This window comes from Otolemur garnettii, unplaced genomic scaffold (assembly GCF_000181295.1).
Source record: "Otolemur garnettii isolate 467f Iridium unplaced genomic scaffold, OtoGar3 scaffold00008, whole genome shotgun sequence".
Lineage (NCBI taxonomy): Eukaryota > Metazoa > Chordata > Mammalia > Primates > Galagidae > Otolemur > Otolemur garnettii.
Window position 1 is genome coordinate 30,455,481 of NW_003852403.1, and position 19,713 is coordinate 30,475,193.

A 19,713-nucleotide genomic window follows, 5' to 3' on the forward strand; every position below is an offset into this window, starting at 1 on the left:
AAAAAAAAAAAAAGAAAGAAAGAAAAGAAAGAAAAAGAAACCCACATAGGTATAGAATCTTTGTTCTAAGTCCCTAGATGAAAACATATCTCAATATATCCTAATTAGCCAAGACAATATAAACATTGAGAGGACAAAAATTGTTCTAGGACATTCTAACAAAAAAATCTTTTCATACATAGAAAAAGGATATGAGGTATATGTTTACCTCAGTGTTCTCAAAATTATTTCACAAACATTTGATTCATTGGACAGCTTGGTTTTAAAAATCCTATTTGTCCTCATTTCATAAATGACAAACCTGAAAACTAACAATAAATAATTCATCCAAGTTATATCTAGAAAATGATGAAGCCAAAATCCAGTGTGGCGATTATAAGAAAAACTTCCCCAAACCACAACTCTGTGTACATGTTTAATATATACAGAAATAATACAAAAATGGTAGCAAAGACTTTCAGATTATTCATTGATAGACCAGGGCTGGGGCAAGAAATCTTTCATTATTGGGAATGAAACAATAATCAAAGCAGCAAAGGAGAGTCCAACAGCAGCTACTACCTGAGTCCTCCTCGCAGACTGTTTCAGGTCCAAATCCTGTACCCACCTTCTGAGGTTCTGACCCTCGTTTTCTGTACACTGCACCATCATTTAAATTACCCACTTTATCCACTTCTAACTGCCACTAACCTCCAGAGCAGTATACGGCCTTTTAATGAGGGAGTAAGTGGGAAAGCAACCTTCAGTATTCTGAAATTTATAATGCATCTATTTTTATGATTCTACACTAAACTTCAGCAGTGTTTTTATCCGTCATCCGTAGTTCACTTTAATTAAAAGCCCAACACTTCTACATCTAACTAGAAATCTTAGAACTTGAACTGCATAACCAGTTGCAAGTAATGCAAAGTCTCATGAAAACCTCATGTGTCTTGTTTTCCTTTTTCTAGGGCAGCGGTTCTCAACTTCTGGGTCGCGACCCACAGGAACTGTATTAAAGGATGGCAGCATTAGGAAGGTGGAGAACCACCGAACTAGGGAATGCAGAGTATGGCAGGATTTTAATTTAACTACTAAGAATGTAAACGGCTAGCAGATAACCTCCACAAGAGAAGGGATGTTTTTCTGTTTTGTTTACTACAATGCTTAACATAACGCCAGGCACCTAGTTGGAGATCGATAAATATTTGTTAATCATCCTATGTTATGTGGGGACATAGTGAATTGGAGAGCTCCAGAACAGTAAGATAATACATCATGTTGTTTTAATCACCACTAAGCTTGTGACAACCGATTCCAGTAGCAATACAACACAAATACAGTCGGCACTGATGCAAATAACACTGAAGTAGATCTGTATGTTCTGGAAGCACCAGGAAGTCAGTAAGTCTGATCTAGAAAAGACCACCTCCTAGATTAGCATATTTAGCTGGGTTTCCTCCCAATGCTTATTCCATAAAAGACAATATTGGCATGGCTGTCATTTCCTGAACTACAGTGAGGGACCAACTACACAAATGACCCTCTGCAAGAAAAATTATCAGTCTTCCCCAAACATGTGTTTCTGATGTTACTGCCAGCAGATAGAATCCAGAGGTCTTAGTTCTTACTTGGCTTCCGAGAGTGAGAATGCAATCTAATGGGCAAACAACCACTCCATTCCATTAATCCTCTCCAATTTCGGCCTATAATTTTGAGTGTATGCCTTGTTCTCTAAATTCTGCAAGGGCTAAAAATAGTTGGATGGACTCACCAAATTGTTCCTTTGAAGCTACTGATTGATCTGTTCCACTTCTTCCAACATCTCCAATTTTCCATCATCTGCTATTTTTAAAAAACCTCCTTTTGTGATCAGAATAGTACTTTTTAAATGAAATTGAGTTTTCTAAAACTATAATGAATTAGAGTTTTTTTCAATAGGAGAGTCTATTTCTCACAAGCTACTCCTTCAAATTATTTGCTTAATGTCTTTAATACTTTTGCAACTGGCACTAAGCAAGAGGTCCCAGAAGAATTAAGTATTTCAAGATCTGGCAGACTAGTAAAGCCTTGGGCAGCTGGAAAGTTCATTTGTCTCTCCCTTCCATTTTCCCTTAAATTGAGTTCATAATTCCTGCCAGGAGTAGTGTGAGAGTTAATTGAGTATTAAACTTCAGAACTCCTTAGATAATGCTTGGAGCACTATGGTGTGCTATGTACATTATGATCTTTCAATTAAACTCTTCATTTCTTAGCCACCTTTTCCGATTGAGTAAAACACATTCTTCATACACTTATTTCTATATCTATATTCATATCTGTACTTGCACATGCCTATCCTGAGCTAAGTTGAGATTTAGCACTCCACAATTTTTTCCTGCTGAAGAAATTATAACAGAAGTTCCTTTTCTCATTTGTTGCATCCACGTACTTTCTCAGTGAACACCAAGTTTTATCAAGATGTAAACGCAACAAATCAATGAAATGAATACAACTTCATAGCTATTTCTTGCCAAGAAAGCTCAGGATGGTAAAATAGTTATGGTAATAAATATAATCAAAGAAAAATGTATTTTAGCTTTCTTTCAGATATATTTTATCTTAATCATTTTAGTCAACTCTATTGAGGTATAAATTATATAATAAAATGTGCCTATTTGTTTAGTTGAATGAGTTTTGACAAATAGTTATGACCACAATCAAAATCAAATTAAGAGAATAGATCCACAACTCCAAAACACCTTGACTGTCCCTTTGCAATAAATTCCCATCTGCTTCTCCCCCAAAGTATACACTGAGCTGTTCAGTGTCATGTTCTGTTTGCTTGTCCTTTGCATAGTATTATATAAATTAACTGTGGTGTGTCATTTTGAGTAGATTATTCACCCAAATTTATATAATCCATAGTATTATATAAATTAACTGTGGTATGTGGTTTTGAGTAGATTATGCCTCCAACATATTTCAGAGATTAATTTAATTTGTTGATCATATCAGCTGTGCATTCCTTCAAATTTTTTTTTTCTCAATAGCATTATATTATGTAGTTCTACTACCTTGTAACTATACTACTCACTTTGTTATCTGAATTTCCACTTTGGAGATAATGTGAATAAAGATGCTGAGACTACTTCACAAGTCTTATTTTGTGTATTAGCGTACACAAGTCTTTTTTGATTTCTCTTGGAAAGTACCTAGAAGTGTAACTGCTAGATTATACAGTAAGTGCACATCTAAGTCCTTGAGATAACTACTCAACTATTTTAGCATTTTACATTCTTACCAGTAACATGTGAGCATTCTGGTGGCTTTATTTATTGGCTTAATACTTGATATTGTAGGGATTTTCAATATTGTCATTTAAATGGGCATAGTGGTATTTCATTGTGGTATTATTAAACACTTTCCTGATAACTAATGATGTTCCCATGTGCTGTTTTGCCATTGAAAATATATGAACACTACAAACTGTTCAAATCTTTTCAATATGGGGGTCTGTCATCTTCTTACATTTTAATAAGTATTTTTATATTCTATTATTTCATCAAATATATGTATTACAAATCCTTTATCTCAATCTGTGGGTAACTTTTTTGAACTTTATGGAATTCAATTTACCAGTTCTTTCATTGTTTGTACTTTTTTGTACCTTGACTTAAAAATCTTTGCTTAGCCCCAAGGAATAAGCACTTTGTTTCATTGTATTAGCTTTTACATTTAGAGCTGTGATCAATTTTGAATTAGCATTTGTATATGGTGTGAGGTAAAGATCAAGGTTTATTTTTATTTATGAAAATGTAGTTGTTTGAGTACTATTTGTTACAGGGACAAGCGCTTCCCCACTGATTACCTTCAAGCTTTTTTCAAAATTAATTGACCACATATTTTCAGACTTTACATTCTATTCCATTCATACCACCAACACCCTGTCTTTATTAATTTAGCTTAATCAGTACCATCAGTGCCATAGCTTGTTAGTTTTTAAAGATTTCCTGTTTTCATGGTAGTTCCTTCACATTTCCTTATACATGTTAGAATCAGCCTGGGACCATGCAGATCAGTCAAGGATTTGGGGAAAGCACGTGCACACGAGCAGCCTACTCTCTGCAGTTCTGCTGTCACTGGGGTCTTCACTGGAAGGTCTAACTGCTTTGCTAGTTCTGAGCTCTGGCTACTGCCCCCATCAGGCCAGTCAGTAAGTCTTTAACTTTCTGTCACCTTAAACATACATGGTAAGCCTTGCACTGTCACTTACAGTGCACTTGCAAATTCTGTCCTTCAAGGGTGGATTCTTTTGGGGTTTGTATCTCTTGTTCACCAGGCATCCGGATTCCCACCCATCTACAAAGTTGAAGGATCCATCTACAAAGTTGGAGGATCCATCAGGGGATGTGAAAGAGATTATGCTCATATTGCAATTCTCACCCCATCTCTCAATTCCTAGAATTTCTCATAAATTTCCATCAATTCAGCCAACCCAGAACATTATGCCACCTGTAGTCCCAAAGGATGTGATTTCCTGTTGTCATAGATGTAGTGACTGGAGTGCAGCCCCTGGAAAAAAAGCCAACAAGTCTTTCAATTATTTCAACTGTGTCTTTCAAGGATAAACTCCTTTCCAATTTCCTTTCAATGTTTGAAAAAATCAAAACATAGTATATGTATAATACATACATATATGTACACTTATATGTATTACACATACACATATATGTAAGTGTGTACAATATTTAGATTATGTATGTACACACATTTGTTTTTATTTTATATTATTGTCTGTAGGAGAAGAGATTCTCCTAACTACTTCACTTTGACATTAACTGAAGCTGACTCAAGATACATTTTTATTTTTATAGATCCAGGCACCATTATTGATAGTACTTTCACATGTGCATCCTGATTATTTAAGACCTAATATAAAAAGTATTGATAGATATAAATCAAAATATTCGTGGTTGCACATGTGCCACAAACATCAATTTCAGCCTCAGTATAACAGAAGCAAGGGAGCAATGAGAATATGATGAAACTTTAGGTAAAATTGATTCTAATACCTTGGGAAATTGCAAATCAGAAATGTTAAATACCTTTTAAATTAGATAAGTTAAATACTTTTTAAATTTTATACAAACAAATTGTAACAGCACTAGATTTTAGGCACTTTCATCCTCCATCTGGTTTATTTTTAATATGTCACAATAAAGCTACCACACTTTCTATTTGCCTTATTAGTTGCTGCCCATGACGCTAGCAATTTTAAATAAACTAAATGAGCTTTAAGGTCTCTTATAGAATGGATATTTTACAAATTCCTAACTTTAGTATAGGAAAGAGTTGATTCATACTTGGTAGTAATTAATACATGAGAAAAAGTGACTTGTATCAAATCAAAACTTTTGGTTTAGATTTTATAATCTTAGTAGACTTCATTTTCATATATTTCAATTTCTTACCCTGTTTAAGATTGTCCATGTATGCAGGGTAATGAAGAGGACAGGCTTTGAAATGTATGCATTTCATAAGAATACAGCAAGAATTAAATGAAAGTATAGTACAGCCCAAATATAATGGTGATCCCCATGGCCCAGTCTTTGCATTGTATTGCTTAATTCAAAGAATATAAATCATATTTTTAAAATACTGCTTTAGTTTTGCAAGAATTCTTTAAAGAAGAATATTCTTAAAGCACCATCACTCCATCACTGTCTCTGCCACTTTCAACATTCTCTAGATTGACACAAACTCTTCTCTAAAACATTTAGATAGCCCATTTTTATCACTCAAAAGAAGTTAACTCTCATTTATCTTTTCTTTTCTATTCTTTTCTTTTTTCTTGGTCACCCTCTGTATAGCATTGTGATGTCCTAGCTCACAGCAACCTCAAACTCTTGGGTTTAAGCAATCCTCTTGCCTCAGCCTCCCAAGTAGCTAGGATTACAGGCACCCACCACAATGCCTGTCTATTTTTTTGAGATGGAGTCTTGCTCTTGCTCAGGCTGGTCTCGAACTCCTGAGCTCAGGCAATCCACCCGCCTCAGTCTTCCAAGTGCTGGAATTACAGATGTGAGCTACCACACCTGGCTCTTACCATTACTTTTCACATTTGCTTCTGGCTCTAGTTTTTTCTTCTCTCTTGCAAATAATATTATTTTTCTTATTCAAATATCTCATCATCATTCATAAGTCCTATCATTAATTTGCTTAATTCTTCCTTACACAGTCAACATTAATGGTACTACCCAATACATAACCACCCTTGTAGAGTGAGTATCTTAGTCAGCTTTGGGCTACCATAATAAAATACCATTGACAGTGTGGCTTAAATAACAGAAATTATTTTTTCACAATTCCTGAGTCTAGAAGCCAAGATCAGGGTGCAACCATGATAGGTTTCTTGAGAGGACTCTCTTGCATCCAGATGGTCATCTTCTTGCTGTGTTTTCACAGGGATTTTCCTAGACACACACAGAAAACTCTTTCGGTCTTTCTGTGTTTGTCTTTGTCTCTGTCTCTCCCTCTATATCTATCTCTGATTCTGTTTTTGTCTCTCTATCTCTCTCTCTTTTCTTATAAGGCTGCTAAGGTCATCATGGAGGCCACACCCTCATGACCTAATCTAACCTAAAGGTCTAATCTCCGAATACTATCACTTTGGGTGTTAGAGCTTCAGCACAGAAATTTTGGAGATGAGGAAAGAACACTTACTCCACTACAATGAGCAAGGGAGAATTTGATGAAGCACTAACAAGTGGAATAAAGTGAACTTTCTCTCAATAGTCTTACTAACGGTTTAGAGTCCTTATTCCTCTTTTCAATAAATTAGCTGAGACTTTAGAAGTCATGTGTTGATTGATTTCCAAGCATATTAGAGTTCTGAACACTGCTGCCTATTTAAATCTTTTCTCCTCTTTTAAGCCACCACTTATTTATGTGACTTACACAGCTAGATTTGATGCCTTACAAAGGCAATTCCATTGCAAAGAACTTAGAACATTTATGAATTAAACTGTCACAGAAGGGCCTCAGAATATCTTTTATTAGTGAAACAAAAAGGTACATATCCTAGTTTTATTTTTCACTTACCTAGTCTTTGTTTGAAATTTTTTATATGAGAGTTTTGAGGTTTACTTCTCAAAACATAAAAGGGTAGCTAAGAAAACAAACACAAAAGCATTAACTGCCAAAATTTAAGAAGCTATGAGAATGTAATTAATGATGTGTTAGGTCTCCTCACTATGATTTTGTGGCTGCTGTTAACAATGTTTTAGAAATATAATGGTGTAGAAAATGACATTTACCAAATAATATAAAATTAATTCATCGAGTTTATTATCTATGCAATGAATCAAAGATTTTTCTTAGTATTGGGTCGCCTCTGAAAAAAAATATCTGCATGAATTAAGGTTAACCACTGAACCTCACCGGAGTCTAGTTCCTTCATTTACAACACAGGACTCAGAGGGAAGGGCAGGCTTAGATAATCTCTAAGGCTTCTATCACAAAATTTTGTTTTCATGATTTCACACAATTGTTTTTCATTATTAAGTTAAATGGCACCCATGGGAAGAAGGTTAATGAGTGTTAAATTTTAAGAATTTATAAAATGCATGCTAATTGGCCTCACACGTGGTTTAACAATCTTCTTTCTGGGCTGCCCTCATCAGGTTCTGACCCAGACACAACTGGCTGTAAAATCATTTTGTGCTAAACTTTTTACTTCCTTCCTTACTCTGATCTACTTCTATTTATCTAAGGCAACCAAGGAATTAGGTAAGAAGGGCTGGCTCAATGAACAGAAAGGAGACAGTACAACCTCTGGAGACTTGGTAGATTGTGTAAATCCAGCATAAGAAGCAAAGGCTGTGCTCAGAACTTCTGTAGATTGTGTAAATCCAGCATAAGAAGCAGAGGCTGTGCTCAGAACTTCTGCTGGGGGAGGCTCTGCTCTGTGTCCCTTACCTTTCACAGAGTTTCAAAATACTTCGTTCTTCATCCCCAAACCTTACCAGGTAGCAAATAGTTATTATCCTTTTTTATAAAATTCCTATTTTATGTAAAAAATAACTGACATATCAGGAAATTGTTACTCCAAGTTTCCACATAATTATGTTTATAAAGAGTACAACCTTAGCGCATTAGTTCTACTTTACTGTTTCTGAAAAAAACCTTAATAGACGCATTTTCTGGACAGTAGAGTAGAAAACACTCATACTGCAAATTCACATTCACCTCCAGGATGCAGCCACTTGGCTGTTCAGGTCTCTTACTAGTAAGTTTCCCACAACCCCAACCACACTGAATCTAATACACACCGCCTGTTGATGAATTTTGTGATTCATCCTGGCCCAAGGATGAACTTACTAAACAGCAGCTATAACCTTACTAAACAGCAGCTCTCGAATAGTTCTTTTTTTTTTTTCCAAATGACTTACCTACTTGATCGTGTTCATCTCAGTCAAGATGACTTCTCTTTTGATTATCTCAAAGTCAAATGATTTATAACCTAATTACAGGACTTACAAGAACATGATCCAGTCATACTTTTAGGTTCTGCCACTACGTGACAGGGGGGATTCTGGGAGGTGAGTACTCAAGGAACAGGAATTGCGGCGCCCACTATGGAATTCTGCCTACACTAGTACTCAACACCCTTCCTGAGCAAGATTTCATTATGATCTATCTTATAACCTTGGAATGATTTCCAGAATAAATTCTGAAATAAGACTTAAATTATAGAAACATATATACACATACTTAACTCAAGAACTATTTCAGCCAAAATTTTAAAGAGTATGTGCGTCAGTTATCCATTTATAGCCTTCTAGCTCCAAACTCATCCTCATTCCCAGCAGCCAAAAACGCAGTAGGACTTGAAATATTTTCCGTTTGCCAGCTGGCTTGCTAAGCTTTGTCATTAGAGGGCGCTGGAGAGACACGGCAGGAGGAAGCATGTGTCTCCTCATTCTAGTGCTCCCTCACTAGGTAGGTTCTGGCAGCGGCTGATCTTTCCAGCACCTACTACCTGCTACACATGGTATTCAGTGTCCTGCTCTTGCAGGGAACAGCTTCTTCAATCCTTGGCTCCTGTAAGGTACGTTTATAGTCCGCTACGCATCAGCAATAGAGGAGGGAAGGGAGGCGGAGTTTGTCATGAGCGAAGCAAACAGCAGATTCTGGGATTGACCACAGGAGAAAAAAAAGAACTATTGAAAACTCCGGAGATGTCCCACCGTTGATTCAAGGCAGGAATCAGACTCTGGTCACCTCTCGTGCCCTTTCCCTTATTATCCCATAATTATAATAAACCAGCATTGCAATTTTGACCTCAATCCTTTGTGGAGAAAACGGGAAACTATGGGTAAGAACCAGGGTGGGTGACAGGAACTCGGACCAAAGAAGGGGCCTTGCTGTGATTGGACAGAATGCACACCAACCAGTAGCCGCCTTTGACTTCAGAAAATGTAATAAAAACAGCCATCGTGCAGGCCTCCGGCAGTTGTCCTTTTTGAGGGTGTACTTTGTTTCTGCACAGACTTTTATAAGCCTGCCCTTCTTCACTCAGTAAACTTGCCACTGTCGCTCGGTTGCTTGTGCATCCTGAAATTCCTCTCTGGGACATTAGCAAGGACTTCTACACCAGTGACAGGTACATGGTTCATCCTAACTAGTAGCTAGAAGTTTCCTTGAATACGTCCCAGGCAGCTTTTCAGGAGGCGTCTAGTGAAACACCCACAAACTCTCTCCCTGACTTCCTTGGTTATCTTGCTTGCGACTTTAGCAGAGTGGGACATTTCTGGGAACTGTATCTCCTGGCACTCCAGAGGGCAGACTTCTAGCAAGTTCTGCCAGCATAGAACCTCAACATCTTTCCCACCATCCAGGCGGCCATAACCAGGCTCTGTCCAGGCAGGTCTGGGCCTCAGCCCTGCAAGGATAATAGTCATTCCTTAGGCGATTTATGTCCTACGTGGGTATAAAGGCTAATACTCAAAACATCATCCTCAATCAAGAGATAATCCCATACATTATATGTCTTTGAATCCAGTCATAGGACCAATTGTAACCTGGATAACGTACATAATGGTTTATTCAATTAGAAGTAGAAAATGATTCCAACAAATGTGTTGTCTTTAATAAGTGACAACAATTCTCTGAAAATTTTTGTAATTTTATTAACTAACTTACTAATCTTTATTAGAAATAAAAGGCCTAGCTTATAAAGCTTAGTTTGCTTTAAAGGAGAATAAAAATTAGAACTAATTAAGAAATACAGATTTGGAAATTTTGTCTTTCCTTATTTATTATTGATTGTTATGATGTAGATACACCCGAACATTTTTGGTCTTCTAAAACTGTGCTGTGTCACTGAAAAAACATTAAAAACATCTGGTTTTACATTAGTAAACAAATTTAATTCTTTACATCCCTTGTGTCTCAAACATTTAGAAGAAATTAATAACACAGGATTCCGAATCAGAAGAGATTAACCGACCAGGTTTTCTAACCGAGCTAGTATGCAATTTCTCTATTTTCAAACAAGGTTTATTTATAAAATAAATTCCTAAATGTAGAAGAAATCAACTATTCCTGAGTCAAATTTTTCCAAAGTTTGTTCCAATGAATAATAGTTCTATAAGACTGTTATTAAAAGAATTGCATGGTCAAATATACTTATAAAAACTGGGCAAGTCTAAATGAACTAGGTATCTTTACTAGAGGACTTGTAGAGGTTTTAATGATTTCAGGGGCTTTGGGGAATTTCAGAGAGGAAGTTGTAGAACGTATTATTTAACGAACTCGTTTGACCAAGAAACTCAACTTTATAGAACACATTTGGAAAACTGTTACTTCTATTTAGCTTACTCTTTATTACTCTTTATATATAACCAACTTGAGTTTCAGAGAAGTGTTCTATTTAGTCACACATGTTTTTTTGAAGAATTTTAGAACTATAATCCAAGTCTATGTCTTAAAACACAAATGCTGTCACATCAACAGCTATTCTCCAGCCCATTTGTTTTCCAGTTTGAGAATATTTCTAATCAAATCTCAAGTCATAAGTTATTATATATTATTATGTTAGGGATACTTATTTTTACACGTTTGTTATAGTAATTTTTCAGACTTCCGAAGAACAAGTAAAAACCTAACAACAATGTTTCTTATTGTGGAAACTGTTGCAATTTTTCAGACTTCTGAAGAACAAGTAAAAACCTAACAACTGTTTCTTAAATTGTGAAAACTGTTTCTTTATTTCTTTCTATGTCTATTATATAAATGTCTTTCCTTCTCTTCTGCTATCTATAATGCCACAGTACAGTGTTTCTATGATGTATATATTCCTCCATTTTAACTAAGACTCAATATTAATCTTGGATTGTGTGTCTGTACATGTTTGGTAAATCAGTTTAGCCACTGGAAGTATATACCACGTGTCCACTGGGCTCCACATATTGCATCAAATATTTTTATAAAACCTCATACATGTTCCCATCCAGATCAAAACCCTACTAATATCATATCAAAACCCTACTAATATCATATCAAAACCCTACAATTAGTTGTTGAGTGCAGTTTAAACAGAGGAGGTAGGAATTCAAAGACAACGCTTATCCACTCACTATATTGTTGCTTCGCTTTCAACTCTCACAGCAATTAAACGCCAAGCTGTTGATCAAACTGAAATGACCCTTTTAGCCACAAAGAAAATGAAACAAGGATTCCTACGTTGATGCCTAACTCGCCCTTCAACAGAGATTCTTCATTTTTACTCTGCTTTCTTTTATGCTCTGTTTTCTACAAGGCAGCATTTTTATCTTGCTTCTCATAAATTTTACATGAAGACAATGATTATAGGTGGCATTGATAAAATTCTATGTGTATTGTGAATGATTGAATGAAGCTGAATTTTCTACTATATAATCAGTAAATATGTGCATATGACAATTTTTACTTTTATTTAATAATCTACCAGCAAGAAGGAAAAGGAAACATTTGAACGTGAGCATAATAGCTTATCCTTAAAAACCAAGATTGGTACTAAATTGTGATAATAAGAAAGAATGCAGTGTCATAATTTGGCATTTGAGAAATGATGATTATTATTTCTAAACTTATAAATGGACATTGCTTTTAAATTGCATTTATAACTTAGGACAGCTAGAACTTCCCATGTCGGCAATTCTCAGAATGGAAAAGGCACCAATAGCAAAGAAATTCTTTAGAGATAAAAAGTGGTTTAGAATTCCTCAATTGTAATATGAATTGAAAAACAACAGGGAGGCAAATATCTCTAATCCCAAAAACATTATCAATTTCTCACTCTTTTCAAAAGATATGTCCCTTGTTTGATAATTAAAGTCAATTAATAAGATCCCCTTTGTTTTAATCTCCAGAACAATTATTGTGATAAGTCGTGGAAATTTCTGTATTCTACTGTAATGTGACAAAGGCACAATAGATGACATACTTGTCATTTAAACACTTCACTTCGGAGAAAAGAGAGAGAACAAAAGAACACGAAATAAACAAAATAATCAAGCATGTTCCCATGTAACACAGAACAGTTTCGTCCAGAAGAAAAAAGAATTACTGGCATTTTACTCCATTTTCAGATGCTATAACAGAATACCACAAACTGGATCCTTTTAAAATAAAGAGATGTTTATTTGCATTTATGGTTCTGGAGGGCTGACATGTCCAAGAGCATGACTCTAGTCTCCCAGGGTCAAAGGTGAAACTGAGTACACCAGGGCCCTGATTCAGTTGGCAACCACCCACTCCTGTGATAACAGCACCAATCCAGTCACAAGGTGCTGCCCTAATGACCCCATCACGTGACTCTTCCTAGGTCCCACCTCCCAACACTGTTGCATTGGAGATAAAGTTTCCAATATTATGAACTTTGAGAGGTACACACACAAACTATAGCAACTAAAATATGATTTTGCTTTGGTTTTGATACAACTGAAGATCAAAATATAAATCTAACACTTTTTTCTAAATAAAAAGAAAACAAAGAATGGAAATAAGCAAGGATCACCAAAATAATTCAGATTTTATTATATTGTATTATATAGCTAAGAGAGCAAAACTAAAGTTTTTGTTAAGATGTATATGCAATATAAGAATTATAGATGTCGATAATATTTGACATATCAAATTTTGGAAAGAATACTAGGTTCTGTGTCCACTCTTGAAGGGACCAGATTTGCCACCAAGAAACCATGCACATCTGGGAATCCAAGGAGTTTTATTCTTTTCAGGCATATGCTCGGGTCATTCTCACCACCAAAGTGGTTGTAGAAAAGAGTGGCCCCGAAACAAAGGGCAGGAAAACTTTTATACACTTTCTCGCAGGATATTATGGATTGCAATAAAATGCTAAGGAAGGTGGCTGAGGAAGAAGTCAGTGTCCGTTTACTTATTGGTCACTGGGGAGGCCTGGGGTTTTGATAGGTTACCTGCCTTTCTGTAGCTGGGGTCTTTGCTGGAGTTAGTACCGTGTGAACTTCTGACTGGTTATTGTTATCAGGGCTGTTTACCCAATTTACGGCCTGTGTCTGCTGTGGAGCTTCTTGCGGCCCCTACCCCCCTCCTTTGCCTTTTTCTTTTTCCTCAGTTCTTTATTCTTCCTTCTTATAACTATTAACTATTATTACTAATCTAAAAAGAAGAGGAGAAAATAATAATGAAATCACGGCTGTCCCTTCACTCCGTAATTAATAAGTTTTTGACCCTGGGAAGTCATTTTACATAATTAAGCCTCAGTTTCACTGTAATAAAATATGATGGTGGGAGGGGAGGCAATACATTTCTTAAATCTTTGTTTAGCTCTGAAAAGATAAAGCAAGAAAAATTGCTGTAAAGTTCACATTATTAGCTCAGTTCTCCTAGGATTTTCAATTATAACATTACGTTTTAAAATCCTCTGTAGCTGCTCCTACTGCCAAGTTTTTCTAATTCAATAAACTTAAGACTAAACAAGTATTTACTTATTTATTGACTAGTTTATGTGCTTCACACTGTCTAGAGCTAAGGAAGATTCAAGAACAGAGTGAGTAGCGATTTCTATTCTCAATGTTATGACATAACTTTTAGAAAAATAAGAAAATCCAAATAAATGTGCCAATTAATGCAGAATACAAATGACCAACAACCAAAATTATTAGCAAAGACCAATTTGTGAAAAGTTTGGAAAGGATAAACAGCTGTGGTGAGATCACATTTCTAAGTATTAATTGGTTTATATTCCTCCGACCTTATTTCTTGCCCCCCAGGGGGTAGTTGGCATGCTGGTGTTTCTGACTTTACCCTTAATGCCATTTTAACTAGTTGCTCTAGTTTTATCTTGAGAGTTCAGAGGGCTTGAAAATTGTACTATCACTCTGCTAACTTGGTCCACTTACTTGCGAAAGTCTTTCAACCAAACCAAAACAAATCATGTTCTTTTTCTTTTTGAAATTTATCAACTCCATGAGCCTGCACATCTACTCCAGTGTAGATGAGTCTGGGACATAATGAGATAATGCCGATGTACCAACATATAAATTTACAATCCCTGTTCTGTTTTGTCTGACCCCCCCTACCCACAGTTGCTTGTCTTTAAAATGTATCAATAAAAGACAATGAATACCAGGAAGGGACTCATCAAATGATTGTATATCACTCCACACTAATTGAAAACTCTGAAATTCTCTCAACAAAAAATAGTAATTTGTTTTGACTTTGCAATCATTGCTAATGATGCTATCATGTTCTGAGACTTGTTAAAAGGACAAGTCATAGATTTTGTGAGCAACTTTCCTCTAAAAACAGGATGTATTCTTACCTTTCTAACCTAATTTTTGTTCATACAGCTGAATGCAGGAGGAAAGAGTAATCCATGATCACCTAATATTTTTTCTGATCTTTTAAACATCATATTAAAAATTGTTTAAAATTAATTAAAATAAGTGTGTAAATTATCTGAATAATATAGGAGGCACTTGAATAAGAAAGTGAAGTTAAAAGAACTTGAAGCTCAAACCAACCTCTGAACACAGATGATAGAATTCATCACAAATGGAATAAATAAAGAGATTGTTTGTATATCTGAGGCCCATAAACCTTACACTAAGACTAGCACTTAAAATAAGAACTTGGGTTGCAAAAAGAAGTATGTAAAGGAGCATCACCAAGGTCTAAATAAAAATTCATCATAATACCATGTTTTCCCCAAAATAAGACCTACCCCCCACAAAAAGCCCTAGCAGGATTTCTATGCATTAGTTCAATATAAGCCCTACCCTGATAATAAGACCTAGTGATGGGCGTGGCTATGCAGATCAAATTTTGGAAAGAATAGCAGGTACTATGCTTGACAGTTATCACAACAGAGAAACCTGCATAGCCATGCATTTCGGCTCAGAGAGAGTGTCTTCTTGAGAAAAAATAAATATAAGACAGTGTCTTATTTTCAGGGAAATATGGCTACTTAACCTCCTCTTCATCTTATGGTGCTTACCAAGCAGCTTTCCATTTATTAATTTGATAATAATAAAAGTTGTATCTAAATTAAAGATTTTGAACATTGCAGTTAATGGAAAAGATTATTCTTCATTGTCAATTAATATATTGGACTTGTTGCTAATCCATCAGAATTTTGTAAGTTTATTTTTAATGTGAGTTGGCATTCCTATACCAGTCAGCATGGAATATCCTAACAAAGACTAAATGGCACGCCATGCACAAATTACGTCAAAATACTTGAATCCAGTGAAACTATTTACTTGTCAACTATCCAACTATCCTCTCTTAACAAACCAGACTCCTTATAGTCAATATATAAATCATGTTATTAAAGTGTAATATACATATAAAATATTCACAAATCATAAATATGTGGTTTAACAAAATTTTACATACCAAATATGTCTTTGTAATGCAAAGCCAGAAATAGAAAATTAGTGCTTTAAAGTTCCTCACCCAAGATCCCATTTATGGATATACCCCCAAAGGGTAACCAGAATTTTAACTTAAACACCATTGTTTAATTATTTGTTTTTTTAACTTTATAAAAGTAGAATCTATGTCTTACTTATTCCTCAATGATTACATTCAAAATTATATTAATGTAATTCATCATTGATTGTAGGTTAGATGTGTACACGTGTATGTCGTTACATGAATACAGCATAGTTGATTTATCTAGTCCTTTGTTGATAGACGATTGTAATTTGTGTTGTTTTTCAATTTCTGACTGTCATGAATATTGCTGCCATGAATATTCTTATAGTCTTCCCTAAAGCATGCAAATATAGTTCTGTTATGTATGCTTTTTCATTAGTGAAATTTCTAGGACGTAAGATATGCACATAGCCAAACACTTTTCCAAAGTGACTATCAATTTACACTCCCAGCAGGAGTGTAGGATAGCGCCAGTTAGCCCACATCCTCATCAACACTTCCTCATTCTCTTTTAGCCTATAACAAGTAATATATTGTTTTGTAGCATACTGATATCTTTTTTTTTTTTTTTTTTTGAGACAGAGCCTCAAGCTGTCCCCCTGGGCAGAGTGCCGTGGCATTACAGCTCACAGCAACCTCCAACTCCTGGGCTCAAGCGAGTCTCCTGCCTCCGCCTCCCAAGTAGCTGGGACCACAGGCGCCCGCCACAACGCCCGGCTATTTTTTTGTTGCAGCCATCATAGTTGTTTGGCGGGTCTGGGCTGGGGATTCGAACCCACCACCTTAGGTGTACGTGGCTGGCGCCTTAGCCGGTTGAGCTATAGGCGCCGAGCCAGCATACTGATATCTTATAAGTATTTTTTATTAAAAACAGTTTATATACTTATTTTATCCCATTAATTTTAAAATTGGTTCCTTGCAGATGAGCTTTCTTCATCGCTGGCAAATGAAGTTTCAGAAATAATTTCTTAGCCATTTCAGCTACAATGCAAAATGGCAAACTAGGAATCCCATTTCTTTCCTCATTGCATATTTTAGGGGAGTTAAAAAAAAAAAGATCTTGAAAGCTATAACCACAGAGAAATGAAAAAGAATTAAGGCAAACAACATGCTAACACCCTGACTTGATCATCACACATGTGTACTTGTATGGAAATATCACACTGTGACCTACAAAAATGTGCAAGTATGTGTTCATTATAAACAATATTTTTAAAAAGTAGAAGGAAATTGCAAAAATAAAAGAAAAAATTTTACCAGGTAATAAATAAAATCATCTTTTTAAGGAGAACATCCTTATCTTCAAATATTCCTTAGAACCACCAGAGTGCTTGGTTAACCACTACATTGCCTAGTGGTAACGGGTTCATAGACCGTGGGAGTTGACCATTTTCTCATTAGAGAATTTCTAGAGAAAATATACTCAAATACATTAAGAGCCCAGACTTTTTTGTTATTGTATCCTTCAAGAACAACTGTGAACAAAGAGTTTTAGAGCTTTTCTCTTCTTGCCTGGAATATATTAAAAAGATATTTTTAATTCTTGATATTCTTAATATCTTCTTGATATTCTTAATTCTGAAAGTCATGTTTCAGTTTTCTACTGAATTTCAAGTTATAAAAACATGAAAACATATTCTTTGTAACCTTGGGCTTTGTTTAGGGATATGAAATTTACTTGAAAATGGATCTTGTCTCATTCAAGTCTCAGACGACTGCAGCACCTGCTGCCACCTTAATTTGAGCTGTGTGAGAACAAGCTGGACTACATCTAGATCCTGATTCAATAAACTGTGAGATATAAATATCTGATGTTTTTAGTGGCCAAATTTTGTGGTATTTTATTCCCCAGAAGCAGATGACTAATACAGTCCTGAAATCTATATTTACTTTAAAAGTTCTCCATGATATTCTGAGCTAGAGGATCTGCTCACTGATATTTGGCAACTGCTGTCATTTATATTTTGAGTTTTCTACAAAAAAAAAGAAAATTATCTTCTAGAAAAAGAAAACAGCCAGGTATGGTGGCTCCCACCTGTAATCCCAGCACTGTGGGAGGCTGAGGTGGGAGGATTACTTGAGCTCAGGAGTTCAAGGCTTGTCTGAGCGAGAGTGAGACCCTGACTCATGGAAAAAATGGAAAAACCCAGCCAGACGCGAGTGCCTGTAATCCTAATGGCTTCAGAGGCCGAGACAGCAGGATGCCCACAGCCCGAGTCTGAGGTTGCAGTGACCTACGATGCCATTGTGCTCTGCTCAGGGCATAAGGTAGAACTCTGTCTCACCAAAAAAAGGAAAAAGAAAATGAAAAAAAAAAAAGAAAAGAAAAGAAGAAGAAAACAACTTTTTTTCTTGAACTTCCTAAACTCTCCAAAAATAGCTTCCACCATGTTCTGGAAATCATAGCGGGCAACAGCCTACTATAAAGTCCCCCTTTAATCTATTTGGATTTTTTCAATGTTTTGTGGCCACTTTGCAAGATCAATTTGGTAATTTCTCCCATTGCTATTCCACATTCTGAGAATTCCTCTACATATCCCACCTCTCCACAATGAGCCATAAATCTCATTCTTTATATTTCACCACGCTTAAGCTCTTTTAATTGCTTTTATCAACTTTCTGGTAAAATAGTACCAAGCACATATAAAAATTCCCTTTATTTTTAGTTCTAGTTGCCGATCTTTCTCATAGTACATTAATTTCATTCATGTTAGCATTTTTACAGTTTTTATAGGATTCATTTATGGTTGTAAAAAAACATAAGGAGGGACTTGTCATTTTTTATTTTTTCATTTTATGAGCATGGCCTAGCCTCATGGTACTTTAGTAATTTATGATTTATTTATCAGTCTGCATTATTTTTTCATTATTAACTACCAGAATATTTCTTTTAGCTCCCACCTATTTGCAATGAATCATTTCTTTGAAATTTATGTTGAATGTCCTTGTAATCTTCTCCCAAAGCTCAATCTCCTCAATTCTTAGAGGTGTAGATTTTTTAAAATGCCACCTCCTGGCTGTGAATGCCAAGTTTCTTAATCTATAATATATTATTTCACATCTACATTTGCCAAAGTTTAGATGCACAATCATCACCTTCATGCCAACTACAGATGCCACTCTGCCTTTTGATGGCAGGGTCAAAGTGTCAGGACAGATCTAAATAATGGTCTGCCTTTGAATGCACCTTCTGTCTTATTGATTCATAATTCATATGCCTTGAGGGGCAGATATTCAGAAAGGGTGCTTCCACATATTTATGTATGGCATTTTTCTAAAGTGAATCACTTTGAGAGTTTTATATTTATCTTCATGAATTTATTACCCATATAAAATGAAGGCTACGTGAGAGTTATGGAAAGAGAGAGAGAAAGAGAGAGGAGAGGTAAAAGTCTACGCCTATTCTGAAGAATCCACCTTCTCTGCTTTGACGGGTAATGGGAAACAGTGGAATTTTGAGTAAAGACCAAAAGAATAAAGCTCTAGGAGACTGAAGAGAATAGTAGGTCTAGAAAACTTACAAATGGTGTCCCTTTAAGGAACTCCAAAGCATCTCACATGCATATTCCGAGTTCCAGAAGCCAAATTTTTTGTTCCTGTTACTAACCTGAATGGCTCACCACTACCATTTTAGCATATTAAAAATATCATGTTTCCCATTTGACCTAAATTCTAGATAAAGGCTAATTTAAACACATCTCTATTTCCCAACCTTCGGTTGAAATGTTGCAGGAAGATGAGGCCCAATGGAGAGAGAGAGCACCCAAACACTGTGCTTCAAAAATG